We start from the raw sequence: 16,426 nt of genomic DNA on the forward strand, positions 1-16,426 counted from the left end.
AAAAGAGATGAATAAAGAGTGCCGACCTTCATATGGTGCCAGATCTGGGACTTGTTAACAGATTCTTTAGATTCAAGCCTTAAAAAAGAAAACAATGAAAACACAGATTAGATCCCAGATTTACATCCTTAAATGCTTGACACATTCACAGAATGTCGTCAAAAGTAAAGGAAAGATTGAAGGCGGCAGGACAAAAGATTCAAACTCTTTATTTTATTAGTAGGGATGCAAGGGGAGGGAGAGAAAAAGTCATTTGAGGGCTCAGTTGCAACCATGAGTTTGATGAAAGATGAGAAAAATAGGCGGAGAGACATGTGTTTAGTGAAAGTGATAGAATAAGAGCGGTTGTAGGGTTTTCGACGACGTTGGATCTTATAGGTTTTGCATGTTTTACTAAATTACCCTTATTAAGTTTAGTAAATTACTTGAAATGCTTTGATATTAACAGAAGAAAGGACATGTGGTGAAAGCAAAGAGAAGGAGAAATCCAATTAGGTGAATCTCCGGTTGTCTCTTTGCCTTTCGTCCCAATGATGTCGCCAACTATATTGGATTTCTTCTCCTCTTTGCTTTCACCCCCTCATACCTATGATTACTAATATAATAAAAAAAAGAGATAGATATAAAGAACACTAACCTTTTATGGCGTTATTTCTTAGAGTTGTTCAAGTAAATCTTTATCTTAGGAACTTGAATTGGAAAACCCTGAAAAAAGGATTAGAAGATAGATCAACATGCTTAAATTGAAAAAAGGGATTGATAAAGAGAGCCGGCCTTTATATGGTGGACTTGTTAGCAGAAATCTTTAGATTCGAGCCTTAAAATAGAAAACAATGAAAACACAGATTAGATCTCAGATTTACATCCTTAAATGGTTGACACATTCACAGAATATCTCAAAAGTAAATGAAAGATTGAAGGCGGCAGGACAAAGGATTCTTACCCATTATTTTATTAGTAGGGAAGCAAGGGGAGGGAGAGAAAAAGTCATATGAGGGCTCAGTTGCAGCCACGAGTTTGATGAAAAATGAGATAAATAGGCGGAGAGACAGATGTATTGTTAAAGTGATAGAACAAGAGCGGTTGTAGGGTTTTTGACGATGCTGGATTTTTTAGGCTCTAACAACGTTGTCAATTTTATTAATAACTCGTATTAACTTTAATAAATTACTTGAAATGCTTAGATATTAATGAAAAGGTATTAGAATGCCTTGTAAATGACGTGTATTGCTATCATGTTCGTGTCTACGTTTGAAAGATATGGATCCAGCTTATGAAGTTGATGGGTCGCGTCATATAGAACGCCTCAAACTCGGAAAACTAAGTAATTTGCTTCCTTGCTAGCACGGTAGCACCTCACTACTCTTTGCTTGCTTCAAAACATTTTGTTTTCGTATGTTTACAATTTTTCAATATTATATTCATTGATGGAGGAGTCTTGATGTTAATCTCTCAGCGTTGCGGAGGTGTGGAGACAAATCTTCGAATCTAAAAGGTTCAGGTTGAGCGACCAAGACAGAATTCTTGGAGTGCAAGTTCAGTGACGTAGTGCATAAGGCTGGAGTAGAGGTGAGGCTCGATATCGAAGTCACCCAAAAGAGAGGAAGTTTCAAGTATCTTAGGTCCATTATTCAAGAAAATGGGGAGATTGACGAAGATGTGACACATCGTATTGCTGCAGGGTGGATGAAATGAAGGCTCGCATTCTTGAGTCTTGTGTGATAAAAATGTGCCACCTAGATTTAAAGGCAAGTTCTACAGAGTTGTGGTTAGACCAACTATGTTGTATGGGGCGGAGTGTTGGCCCAACTATGTTGTATGGGGCGGAGTGTTGGCCCAACTATGTTGTATGGGGCGGAGTGTTGGCTAGTCAAGAATTCTCACGTCCAGAAGATGAAGGTGGAGGAGATGAGGATGTTGTGATGGATGCGTGTGCATACGAGGAGAGATAGGAGTAGGAATGAAAATATTCTAGACAAGGTAGGGGTGACTTCGGTGGAGGACAAAATGAGGGAAGCGAGACTGGATGGTTCGGGCATATGAAGAGGAGATGCACGGATGCTCCAGTGCTTAGGTGTGAGAGGTTGGATATGGATGGTTTCAGGGTAGAGGTAGGCCGAAGAAGTATTGGGGAGAGGTGATTAGACGGGACATGACGCAGTTCTCGCTCGCCGAGGACATGGCCATAGATAAGAGGTTATGGAGCACACAAATTAAGGTAGTAGGCTAGTTGGTAGTTGAACGTTGCCATAGCAGCACTCTTGTAATTTCTTGCCTTTGACCTGGTGTTTCGTGTACTTCGATTATCGTATGATTTTGTGGAAGTTGTTGTATTGTTCCTTTTTTCAACTTTATTTTTGTTATTTCTTTTGTCGGATTGCTTTTGTTTGAGCCGAGGGTCTATCGGAAACAACCTCTCTACCTCCCAAGGTAGGGGTAAGGTCTGCATACACTCCATCCTCTCCGGACCCCCCTTGTGGGATTATGCTGGGTATGCTGTTGTCATTGCCGAAGCCCAGGTGCTTTTTCTCCATTTTTATTATCTCATTCTAATTTCGTGCAACTTGTAATTTGATGAGATGGATGTTTTAGTTAATTCCTTTTGATTCTTTTGAGGCTAAGATTATGTTGTTAAAGTGTTATTCATTTTGGTTTTTGATAAATCCTTTATATCCTTTTCGTTTCTGATAAATCCTCAGACGAAGTGATCTAAATTATGGTGAATTTAGTGAAATTCGCTCTATTTCTCTTCCTAATTGTAGTTTTATAGGGACATTGTTGTAGTGGTAAGAGAGAGAGTGTGTGTTAGGAGAACGTCACTGGTTCGAATCCTGCTGCAGCTAAAAGCATGATTTAGGTGGAGTGGAGAACGGTAAAAGGGCGCCACTGTCCTTGGGGATTTCTCGGTTGTCAAGATAATTTTTTTTTTTAAAAAAAAATTTAGTACTACCGACTACGAGGAGAAAAAGTAATAGGATAATAGGTGCATCCTCGTGTAGTATTTCTGGATTGGTAAGTACCTTATATATACAGTAACAATTGGGTAAGCTGAACTATGAAACACATACTTCTCCAAATGGTTGGAAACTGAACCAGATATAAAATTTAGTGAGGAGTTGTTTATAGTAGTGACTTCTTTTATTTTGTATAATATAGTTATGGTTTGTTTTTAGGTGAGGAATGCATACACTATTTGATCTCAATCTTTTCTCTAATTGGACAGTTAAGAAATATTTTGTTCTATATTAAAATGCACTTACTTTTGTCTTTCCATGTTTGCATAGTATAATTAGTTCTTTACATTTAATTTTTCAACATGCTTATCTTGTCATAATTGACTTGATTTTAAGTCTGTGAACCCTTAGGGAATGACCAACCTATGGATTTTTTTTTGATTTTGGCATATACGCACTTGGCTAATAAGCACTGAGAATGTTTAAAAATCGCTTAAATAAGCAAAAAATTGCTTCAGTTTGACCAGCTTATAAGCTTAGCCAAACACCCTCTACGTCTGCCACCTCACCAAATCCACTACTGGTATCTGTGATTCAGAAATGGTTAGTACATGTACAACCTTTTACCTTATTTCTTTTGGTTCATGGCGCACTCCATGATCTATTTGGCTTTCTGTGGCTTTTGGGGCGCTGAGGAAGACGTGTTCAACATGAATGGTTGGTTCTTTCTTGGTCTCGGCTGGGTAAATTCTCTTGATATAGAAGAGATATTAATTACTTTTAACTTGTTGATTTAAAAAAGGAAAAAAAAAGGGTCAGAATTAAGCCCTCTACTTTCAAAAATAGTTTACATTTAACCTACATTATACTTTTGCAATTATTTGCAAACAAAAACATCCTTACCGTTAGCAAAGTTGTTAAAAATACCCTTCGACCTTTAATCCATTCCACATAGCCAACAACATCTCACATGGCTGACATTTGAGAGAGGTGAATGCCACGTGACATGCCACCTCACCACCCCAACCTTATTTTATTCTCTCCCCTCATGCACTTCACCCTTTTGTCCCAATACCCTCCCCCTTTTGCTCTTCGTGTTGGGTTCTTGTTTGTGTCAAAATGTCAGATTTGGTGGGTTCAAAATTAAAGATATCCCCGTATATTCCCCTAGACCCCTGGATGAAAATTTCACTATTATTTTTACCGTTCTTCATCTGGCTCTTCATTTTTATAGAGATACACAATGAGAAGCGAGTGAAGACAAGGAACTTTTTTTTTTACATCCTCTTCTATTTGTTCTTTTGATTCTGGTAAAAAGTTTCAAATTCAAGAGAAATTATGAGCTTTCAGACTGCAAGTAAATATTAAATTTTACTTTTTTAGTACTTTTCGGGGGTCATGAGTTGTATATTGCCAGAGACAAATGGCCTGTCTATTTTTGGCATGTTACCATGGAATGTAAATTGTAGATTAAATCTGTATTCTGTTGGCATGTGTTTTATCTGTCTTCTTGTATCCTAATTTGTGCTGATGATATTGCTTTATCTAGAAATCGCTGCTGCCTTTCACATAACAGTTGCTTATATGGATAGTTTTATCTTTTAATTTGTCTTAGTAATTATCTTTTTTAAAATTTGGTGTTGTTTTTCTTTTGTTATTTATGCAGCATTTATTTAATTTAAATCACTGTGCAAATGTTGGTGATATTAGGGGAAGGGGAGGGGGAAGCTGGGTTTTTATTGATTGTGGTGGTGAAAGTTGTGGTAGTGATGGTGTTAGCAGTGAATTAAGGTGGGAGGGGTAGGGTATTGGGACAAGAAGGTGACATGGCATGAGGGGAGGGAATAAAATAAGGTTGGGATGATGAGGTGGCATGCAACGTGGCTGTTGGTGCTTAACATCTGCTGTGTCTTCGTAATTGCAGGCTGCGAGAAATGTTGGTCACATGATTGTTACAGGTTCTGGAATAGACTTGGCCTTTGCGCAGGCATGTCTTCAGGCTTAAAAGTAAGTGTTTGTGGACATATGTCCCCTTTGATCCACTCTCTGCTATAGTTAATTTTAGCATTTTTACAACCCCAAAAGAACAAAAGAAATAGAGTTTGGGCTTTACTAAATTTAACTTAATACGGTGTTATTTGTCAAACAAACATGCCAGCTTTTGCGGTTTTTGCACGGAAAGCAAGTGTAAATGGAAATCATCTGGAGGGACAAGCTTTTGGACCTTCAAATTACAGACAAGTGATGACTCAGTTACCCGATGAGAACATGTGATTGAAGTGGTCACATCCTTATTATTTGCCTTCAAATATTTGATTTATGATTTACAATGTGGTTGGTTAATGGCAGATGGCTCAACCATCAGTGCTGCTCAAGCAGCAATTACTGATCAAGCAATACCATGACTGAATCAGAGGCTAGGGAAATTCTTGGTTCAAGGAGCATTCATCACGGGAGGACGTATTGCAGGTGTGTCTCATTGTGTCCTGCTGTTTTTGAACTGTTATTTGATTGCATTGCTCCTGAATTTATCTCTTTATCAATTCTTTTGAAGAGGTATAGTAACTCATTTGAGAGAAATACAAAGACTTGGAGTTCTCATTTTCAAATGAAGGTTCACTGAACCAAAGAAACTCTAGAAGCACTTCTCCAGATTAAAGCAAAGCGTCCTAATTAGAATTTCGTAACTAATTGATGTTTTCTTGTTGGAGTAGCTAGCTTGCAAAGCTTCAGTTGCAATTCTTGAATGTTGAAGAAATGACTGATTTATTCCTTTTTCTTTTTGTTGCAGTGTAGATTTTCCTCCAGGGGGCATATAATAATTGCATTATAAGAAGAAAGGACCAAAGAGAGAGGACGAGCACTTCATACTTCTCCCCTGTGAACTAGCTTCCATATGAAAGTGAGATAATATGCATCTCAAATTTATACAGCGTACGTGCATTATTGTTAATATTGTTTTTGGGGTAAGTATACGCAAATATACTTTTTAGTTTTACAAATTTGATGAATTGCTTATTTATATCTTAATATTGAACCTGCCTCGAGTCTGGAATACTTAAAGTAAACCAGAAGATGACATTATATTGAAGAGACTCATAATACATGTATACTGTGTAGAATTCCAATCTCTATGGTCCTCATCATCCTCCTAATTACCAGAGGACACCATATATTATTGATTATTTCTGCATCAACATATCTAAATATGCCTGTCCAGCATTACTAGTAACAGAGGGCCAATGTACCCTTCTAGCAATGTGACCAAACTGATCTATTCAGATATTTTGCGGTAACACTTCACGGCAATCTCAATAATCTTTTTAAAAGGATTTTTGTTATATAAATTGACAGTCTCAATAGTTTTTTGGAACCACGACACTTTTATAGTGATTATCAATGCAGGGATTGACGAAACTGGCCAACCATTTGACGGTATTTTATCTAAGGATAATAACAAGGGACACATTTCACGTGCCAGGGATATATGACACACATTACACAGGTAACTGTCTTCTTTTACTCTCGTATTTACCTTGCATAGCATGCAAATGCATTCGCCGTCAATCAGAAGCTGGTTGATGAACGCCGTTCGACTAGCTAGGTTAGTTAAAAATAGCAAAGATGAACAAGGAGATGGTGATAAGTGTTTAGAAATAAAAAATAAACTTGAAACTTTTAGGTACAAAGAGTGTTAAGGCTAGCTCTATATATCGTTGTAAGACTTGGAGGAAAGGAAAAATTGGATGGCATTGAAGCGGGTGAAATTCACTAAATTTTTTGAAAAATTGGATGGCATTGAAGCGGGTGAAATTCACTAAATTTTTTATTAGACCTTAACAACCATTGGCTGTAAATATAACATAAATTTACGGAAGACTATGTCTGACGACTTTTCAACCAAATGGACGAATTAGATTGATTCCTAATGTACTAGGAATAATAGATCTTCTCATCACTTTTGACAATAACTTTTATAGTAAATTCTTCTTCTTCAACTACAAATCAGATTACTATAATTTCTTTTTTTTATCTTCTAACTGTAAAAAAATTTCGGAAGGACCAAGATATTTCAATAGAAGAACTTAAAGCTAATGTTTTAGTGCGGCCCTGCTAGTGATAATAGTAGCAATACCTGGCATAATTTCAAACAATAGCTAGATTCTTATGAATTTTCTAAAAATATACAGATTTTTTTCTATAATTCTATTACTATTATTAGATTAGTTAATTTTCCTATCCTGGTCTAAATAAGCTTATCATTTACTAAAATATCTCAAATCTAGAACTAGGATTCATTTAAGCTAATATACTAAGACAATTTATGTATAGGTATGAACATAATTATGTGATTATGGACATAATTAATAAGCATCCAGTTATAATGATCTACTGATTAATTGTGTAATTAATTTGTAGTTGGATCTATTTTATGAGATGTACTATAAACAGCCAACAATAGATATTCATTTGACAACTCGTCTAATAAGATATCGTAATAGAAATTATAAAAATATCTGTCTGTTTTTAAAAATATTCCATAAAAGCTGATTGCACAAACTTAAATATGCCAGGTATATATTGCTACTATTCTCACTGGCGTGACAGAAGCCTTGAGGGTAGAGGGGTAAATGTCCCTCACACAAACCTTCTGTTGTAACAATTTGATTTTTTCAAAATTATTTACTGCTAAAAGACAAACATCAAAATTACCGCAATGTGATTTGTAATAAAAGCCAGATTACAAAATATCATCAGGATTACAATGATAAAATCTACGATCAATCTCATCCGTCCATTTGGTTGAAAAATAGTCAAACATAATCTCTGTTACATTTACTTTGCATTTTCAGCAATGGTTTCTGAAGTAATCTAGTGGACTCCACTTCAAAACCATCAAATTTGTTTTTTCTTTCCTCCTTAATTAGTCTCACCACTATATCTAGAGCTAATTTGAACACTCTATCTGGCAGTTTCAAGTTTCATTCTAATTTCTACACACACATAGATCATCATCTCTCTTTTAGTTTTTCTGTCTTTTGTTAACCTACCTATTCCAATGGCATCCATCAATCCACTCCCGATTGATGGCGAAGGCGTTTGCATGCTATGCAAGGAAACGCCATCTCGAGAAAAAAGTCACCTGCATCACGTGTGTCACGCCGTGGCACATGAATTGCCTGGAAAATCCGCCTGTTACGTTAACGTCCGTCGTTAATTTCAAATGCCCCTTCTGTGCCGGGGTGGGTCTCGGAGGGGCATCTCTAGGCGGAGAACTAGTGGCGAAGATTCGGGAGATCAAAGCGGATATCTCGATGACGGAAGAAGAAAAATCGAGAAAGAGACAAGATATCGTCTGTGGGAAACAACTGCAGATTAATGGGAATGAGAATGAAGAGGCAGAGGATGAAGAAAGAGATGTGTTGGCTCTGCTTGGTGAAAGCATCAAATGCCTCTTTTGCTATATGCTTCCAGATAGGCCCGTCACGGTAAATTTAATTAAATCACCTCTTTAGTAAATTAATCTTTCTCATAGCTTGTTCTTGGCTTCTAGGTTCCCGTTTCCAGATTTAATCCAACTATTTTTGTTGATATCTGTGTGTTCTGTACAATGGTGGAGTAAAAAATTTCAACAAGAGAATAAAAAAAAAAAAGAAGCAAGAATGTCACACTTAATTAGGATTCAAACCTATAACCTAAAATAATTTTAAATTGAACCATCTTTGCTGTTATGCTAGAACTTCCCATATGGAAGATGGATTTAGGCCCCCCTTTGGATATGAATTTTTTTCCTTTTTTTTTCAATGAATATTTTTTAAACAGTGTTTGGTTACACATTAGAATGATTTATCCAAACACAACTTCAACTTTCAAATATCATTTTCGACTTCAATTTTAAATACTTTTTTTTTTTTTCAAATATTACTCGATCCATGTCCAAATTAACACTTATATATATATATATATATATATCAACAACAACAACAACATCCCAGTGAAATCCCACATCGTAGGGTCTGGGGAGGGTAGAGTGTACGCAGACCTGACTCCTACCAAGGTAGGACGGCTGTTTCCGAAAGACCCCCGGCTCAATAAAAGCATAAAAAGAAGTCAGATACGGTTAGATAAGGTTAAGAGATTCGGATAAGAGATTTCAAGCGATATGGAAATGAAATAATGCAAGCGACACAGATAATACAGGATAATCAGAGCACAGAAAATAACCGATAATAGCAGAAATCAGAGCAGATGACACAGGATAACCAAAGCACAGGAAATAACACATAATAACAGATAATAGCAGAAATCGGAGCACAAGAAATTATATTGCAATAATGCGACTACTAATAAGAACGGATAACGAGACTATCTACTAGCCTTCTACCCTAATTTGGGTCCTCCAAACCCTCCTATCTAAGGTCATGTCCTCGGTAAGCTGTAATTGCGCCATGTCGTGTCTAATTACCTCTCCCCAATACTTCTTCGGCCTACCCCTACCTCGTCTGAAACCATCCATGGCCAACCCCTCACACCTCCGCACTGGGGCATCTGTATCTCTCCTCTTCACATGCCCAAACCATCTCAATCTCGCTTCTCGCATCTTGTCTTCCACCGAGGCCACCCCCACCTTATCCCGAATATCCTCATTCCTAATCCTGTCACTCCTGGTGTGGCCACACATCCATCTCAACATTCTCATCTCGGCAACTTTCATCTTTTGAACGTGAGAGATCTTAACTGGCCAACACTCCGCCCCATACAGCATAGTCGGTCTAACCACCACTTTGTAGAACTTGCCCTTAAGTTTTGGTGGCACCTTTTTGTCACATAGCACTCCGGAAGCAAGCCTCCATTTCATCCACCCTGCCCCAATACGATGTGTGACATCATCGTCAATCTCCCCGCTGCCTTGCACAATAGACCCAAGGTACTTGAAACTACTTTTCTTCTGGATGGCCTGGGTACCAAGCCTTACTTCCAAGTCAGCCTCCTGAGTTGCTTCACTGAACTTACACTCCAAGTACTCTGTCTTGGTCCTACTCAGCGTAAACCCTTTAGACTCCAGAGTATGTCTCCAACACTCCAGCTTAGCGTTAACTCCGCTACGAGTCTCGTCAATCAGGACTATGTCGTTCGCGAAAAGCATACACCATGGCACCTCACCTTGAATTTGCCGTGTCAATCCATCCATCACCAAGGCAAATAAAAACGGACTAAGAGCTGATCCTTGATGCAACCCCATCACAACTGGAAAGTGCTCTGAGTCTCCTCCTACTGTCCTCACCCTGGTTTTAGCTCCCTCATACATGTCCTTGATCACCCTAATGTACGCCACAGGTACACTTTTAGACTCCAAGCATTTCCATAGGATCTGTCTTGGAACTTTGTCATAAGCCTTTTCTAGGTCGATGAATACCATGTGTAAGTCCCTCTTCCTCTCCCTATACTGCTCCACCAACCTTCTCATAAGATGGATGGCTTCTGTAGTTGAACGTCCCGGCATAAATCCGAACTGGTTTTCTGAAATAGACACACCTCTCCTCACCCTCATCTCCACCACCCTTTCCCACACTTTCATAGTATGGCTTAGCAACTTGATACCTCTATAGTTGTTGCAACTCTGGATATCTCCCTTATTCTTGTATAGAGGGATCATTACACTCGCCCTCCATTCTTCGGGCATCAATGCCGTCTTAAAGATGACATTAAACAACCTAGTCAGCCACTCCAAACCTTCTGGGGCCGCGCTCTTCCAAAATTCCCCCGGAATCTCATCAGGTCCGGTTGCTCTTCCCCTGCGCATCCTACGAACAACACCCTTAACCTCGTCAACCTTAATACTCCTGCAATAGCCAAAGTCGCGACGCCTTTCTGTATGTTCTAAATCACCCAACACAATGTCTCTGTCCCCTTCTTCATTCAAGAGTTTGGAGAAGTATGACTGCCATCTCCGTCTAATGACAGTTTCCTCTAGCAATACTTTGCCATGCTCGTCCTTGATGCATTTTACTTGATCCACATCACGTGCCTTTCTCTCCCTTGCCTTGGCTAGCCTGAACAATTTCTGTTCCCCTCCTTTCTCTTCTAGGTCAGCATACATGCGTTCAAAAGCTGCCGTTTTTGCCGTCGAAACCGCCAACTTCGCCTCCTTCCTCGCCATCTTATAAAGTTCTGTATTCGTCCACTTCTCCACCTCATCCTTGCTTTCTATCAACTTCGCATACGCCACCTTCTTTGCTTCCACCTTCCCTTGAACTTCTCCATTCCACCACCAGTCCCCTCGATGCTGACCACGACTACCTGTCGAGACCCCAACACTTCCCTTGCTACCATCCTAATGCAATTAGCCGTCTTATCCCACATACTGGTCGCATCCCCACTACTATCCCAGGCCCCCATATCCTTCAATTTCTCTCCCATCTCCAGGGCACTAATAGTGGTCAAACTCCCCCATCTGATCCTAGGTCGGTCCTCCACGACCCTCTTCTTCCTCGTCATCTTGATCGCTAAATCCATCACCAAGAGCTTATGTCGGGTTGTAAGATATTCGCTCGGGATGACCTTACAATCCTTGCACAGACCTTTATCATCCTTCCTAAGGAGTAAAAAGTCAATTTGAGTCTTAGCCACCGAACTACGGAAGGTTACCAAGTGTTCCTCCTTCTTTGGGAAACTCGAATTGGCTATCACCAATCCAAAAGCTCTTGCAAAATCCAAAAGTGAGACTCCTCCTCCATTCCTGTCCCCGAAGCCAAAGCCTCCATGCACATCATCATAACCTCCCGAAATAGGTCCGATGTGTCCATTGAAATCACCTCCCACGAATAGCTTCTCAGTAGGCGGTATGCCTCCCACTAATTCGTCCAAATCCTCCCAAAAGCGCCTCTTCTCCTCGTCGCCTAAGCCCGCTTGCGGCGCATATACACTAATAATGTTCAAAGTGAGTCCTTCAACGACCACCTTAATCGACATCATCCTATTAGTGACTCTTCTAACCTCTACCACCTCTACCACCTGATCCCTTAATTCACTATCTACTAAAATGCCCACCCCATTTCTATACTTCGACCTACCATTTGCAATGTATGATTTTGACGAAAGGATTCACTTAAACCTCTTTCATCAACTGTATGTACCTCTCCCGTGGTTCTCTATATGCCTCAGAGTTATGCATACGTCTGTAATCTTTTCCGGGTTTCTATACTTAGTGAAACTTCTATATATCTTGATTGTTATCTTCTCCTTTTTTCTTCAGACATCCTGTGGCCATAACTTTTGCTTAAAGTGCTTCAAAAAATGGATTGGTCAAGGTAAGGAGACGTGTGTCAAGTGTCGCAGTCAAATTAGTCGCCAAATGATTAATCAACCACTTATAAACTCGGCATTAGTGACAGCCATAAGAATGGCCAAGAAATCTAGAAAGAATAATGCCCCTAGAAGGCCTCAAGCAGCCTATCCTCAGGTAAGCGTGCACTTGTCTATAAGTTCAACTGAACTCAATATTTTTAATATAAAAATTGAAATCTTGAATCTACCTGTGTATATAGGCGAATCAGGATGACCGCCCTGATAACCCGTTTATTAGGGAAGGAGCAGCTAAAAGAGCTGGAATGGCTAATGCATCAAGCGGGAGGATATTCGTGGCCATCCCTTCAGATCATTTTGGGCCAATATTGGCGGAGAATGATCCGGAGAGAAATCAAGGTGTTTTGGTCGGGGACTCATGGACGCATCGTTTGAATTGCAGACAATGGGGTGTGCATTGGCCCCATGTTGCCGGAATTGCAGGACAAGCAAAATATGGTGCACAATCCGTGGTGCTCTCAGGCGGCTATGAAGATGACGAGGACCACGGAGAATGGTTTCTCTACACAGGAAGGTACATGTTATCCTTTAATATATGAGTTTTCAATTTGTGGTTAGTTTTGAAGGTACTACTTTAGACTCGAGAAATGTTTCAAGATATTGATTAGTAGTTTTAAGTTCTCTGCACACGTATAATATTTTAGAACATCAAATTATGTTGATTGGTAGTTTTAGGTTCTTTGCACACGTATTATATTTTAGAAGACGAAGAGCTTGGAACGTGGTTCCACTTGCGTTAATGTGGGTAGTTTGGAGAGAGAAACAAGAGAGCTTTTGAAGGAGTTGAGTTGAGTTTTTCTCACTTGATGAATAGCCTTCGTTCCCTTATTTTCTTTTGGTATAATCAGAAAGGAACTTGCTGCATAGATGATTGGGTGGAGTTTGTGGAGAATCATATTTTTTTAGATTTTTGACCTTTTGTACATCCCTTGTATATGGCCATGTTTACGAATGAGAATACATTTGCTTGATTTAAAAAAAAATAAAAAAAAATTAACCGATGGAATACTGAATTTAATTCACTATCTGTGTGTATTACTTAAATCTTTTCTTAATTTTGTAAAAAATGTTACGAACTAATTAAAATGGTTTACTTCACTATGTTTAGCTTACCTTGAATATTTTTCCCTCTTCGATCGAATTAATTTACTGTGACTATTTATTATATTTACAAGAACTTACACTCTTCCTTTTGTAATTGCAATTATATATATATATATATATTTATATATATGCAGTGGAGGAAGGGATCTAAGTGGCAACAAAAGGACGAATAAAGATCAATCATTTGATCAATTATACACCAATTCCAACGAAGCTTTGAGAGTCAGTTGCAAACAAGGCTATCCAGTTCGTGTTGTTAGGTAATACTACACCATCGAATTTGACGGTGAAATGTTTTTCTCAGCCAACTTATCGTATAAATAGCACGGCGATCGACTAATATATAAGTTACAATTTTCATTTTCTATTATTCAAGTTGACATATATAGACCTTATGGTCCAGATCCCACAAAGAAAAGCGTTCATCCTATGCCCCTCAAGAGGGTCTTCGTTATGATGGTGTTTACAGGATAGACAAGTGTTGGAGGAAACTGGGGAAACAGGTAAAAAAATCTCTTATTTCTTTTAAAGATTCATTGAACTTAATTATCTCTAGTTAATTCAACTGATGACTGAATATTGATTTGAGCCATCATCGGTGTGTATCATTATTAGGGGTACAAGATGTGTAGGTACTTATTTGTGAGATGTGACAATGAACCTGCTCCATGGATGAGGTTAATTGTATTTTCTTATCCTTGTGTTGCTTCTTTCCTAGCTAATTCCTCTACTACTGCAAATATGTTTTTAGTACTGGTTCATTACATATAAATATATATTCTTCATGATGCAGTGATGGGCATGGGGATAAGCCTCGGCCCTTGCCAGAAATTCCTGAACTTGAAGAGGCACTTGACATTTTTGAGAGGACCGACACTCCTTCATGGGATTATGATGTATGTATATTCGCTTCCTTTTTTTGGTTTCCCACCCAGTGTTATCCGCATTGGGCCATTTAAGGGGGAAGCGCTCCCTAACCTGGCTTTTTCCATACCTAGGACTCGAATCTGAGACCTCTAGTTAAGGGTGGAGGATCCTATCCATCCCAAAACAATACTTGTAATTGTTGGTGTATATTCTCTCAATTCAATTCCATGTTGTAAAATTTTGGGTAACTTTAGTAATTATGCAGTATTTATAATTTTTTGATTTCTCCATCAAAACAACTTATCTGGGTTAACTCCAAGGAATCTTTCTAGTAGTTAGATATATACACCTAGTTAATCATATTTGATTTGAGTTTAATTTCTATATCTTGACAGTTTTTAAAGCTCAGTTTTTTACTCTTTATCTAGTAATCTAAATGATGGGAGAATACCAACAAAGTTTGTGGTGGAGTAACAAGTACTCATCCTTAACTAGAGGTTTCAGGTTCAAGTCCTGCTAGGTACAAAGTCTCGCCATTGTTACAGAGTGCCCTGGATGTGGGACTTTTTAGGGCGCAAATCTGGATGGGCCCCAACACGGACCAGATGAGAAACCAAAAAAAGATGGGAGAATGACTAAATTAACCTACAATTTCAATGTTTAAAAAAAAATAATACCCTACAAAATTAGTCAAGTGATCTGCTATAATAAGTCAATTAAAATACAACAATAGTATAACTTTTATTTTATTTTATATAAAATTGTATATAATTGAAATTCTATTTGAGTATAAATGTTTTTTCACGTATCTGGGCAGGATGGAGAAGACAAGTGGAAGTGGAAGAAGCCATCACCGCCCAGCCAGCAGAGAGTAATTGAAGGAAGTCCAAAGGATGGGAAGAGAGCTAGGAAGACACCAAGGAAATTATCTTTGAAGCAGACACTCTTAAAAGGTTAAACTAAACCAATATTATGTTCCTCTCCCCTAATTAATTTCTTTGCCTGTCTTTGAATACGTCTTATGCAAGAACTTAAGATTTATTCTAATGGTATAAAGTTGTTCGACGCATGCAGGGTTCAGCTGTGTACTTTGCAAGAATGTGTTGACTCAACCGGTGACCACGCTCTGCGCTCATAACTTTTGCAAAGGTTGCCTTGAGGAAGCATTTAAAGGACAAGCGTTTGTAAAGGAAAGGGAATGTCATAATGGGCGAAAACTTCGCTCAAAGAAGAATTTTATGAAATGCCCCTCCTGCTCACTTGATATCTCTGAATTTTTGCAGAATCCTCAGGTCTCTCACTTTTTTGGCCACAACATCTTCTTACTATATGTATGATGTTTTAATTGTCTTTGGTTTTATATATATCGATAAATGATTTATAAGTATGTACGATGGACTTTATATGTGCAGGTTAATAGAGAGCTGGAGGATGCCATAGGGAAACTACAAGAGGAATTTCATGAAAGTGACAATGATAAAGAAGATGTAAAGTAAGATAGTTCAGAAATTGGAATGTCTAATGATGAGACAAGAGCGCACAAGAAAAGGAAAATAAACGCTGGGGAATGCTCAACAAATATTGGAGTTTAGTGAATTGATCCTTATATATGACTAAGGAAAGAGCTATACGGCTTTGACATTATTGTGCATTATGGTGTCTCGTTATCCATTTTTGAATCTTAGTTGCTAGAATTTATAGATTGACCTTTCTTTACTTACGTATATATAGATTTATCCTACTACAGATCATTTACTTTGTTAAGAATTGTTTTGAGTCTTTTCATTTTCTTTTCAATTATAAAGAATTATTTATTTGCTTTTTCACCGTATTAATTTATTTGGTGAAATTTTTAGGGAAAAATTCACATATTAAGGGATGGCAACGGGGAGGTGCAGGTGCGGGGGCGTTGCGGATTGAAACATATATATATATATATATATATATATATATATATATATATATATATTTTTTTTTTTTAAATCTGATGCGGTGCGGGGCGGTTTACGGGTTGGTGAATTCAAATCTAAGTTAAACCCATTTCTTTTGATTCAAACCAAAACAAATTTTCTCGTTACAGTGATGTCAAAATTTACTTTTTAGATATTTTCCTCTTCTCTCTTCTATGATATTTT

General features: G+C 38.2%; 1 long non-coding RNA gene and 1 pseudogene across 1 annotated transcript; one reads left to right on the forward strand and one right to left on the reverse strand.

Moving 5' to 3' along the window:
- Positions 1 to 1,047, reverse strand: LOC132633151 (uncharacterized). Its single transcript, XR_009579593.1, has 3 exons — positions 944 to 1,047; positions 638 to 705; positions 1 to 78 (listed from the first exon to the last, which is right to left on the reverse strand). It is a non-coding gene; the product is annotated as an uncharacterized LOC132633151 (long non-coding RNA).
- LOC132633148 (E3 ubiquitin-protein ligase ORTHRUS 2-like) overlaps positions 1 to 16,117 on the forward strand; it is a 20,460-nt pseudogene extending 4,343 nt beyond the window's left edge.
- The last annotated feature ends 309 nt before the right edge of the window (positions 16,118 to 16,426 follow it).

This window comes from Lycium barbarum, chromosome 3 (assembly GCF_019175385.1).
Source record: "Lycium barbarum isolate Lr01 chromosome 3, ASM1917538v2, whole genome shotgun sequence".
NCBI classification, from domain to species: domain Eukaryota; kingdom Viridiplantae; phylum Streptophyta; class Magnoliopsida; order Solanales; family Solanaceae; genus Lycium; species Lycium barbarum.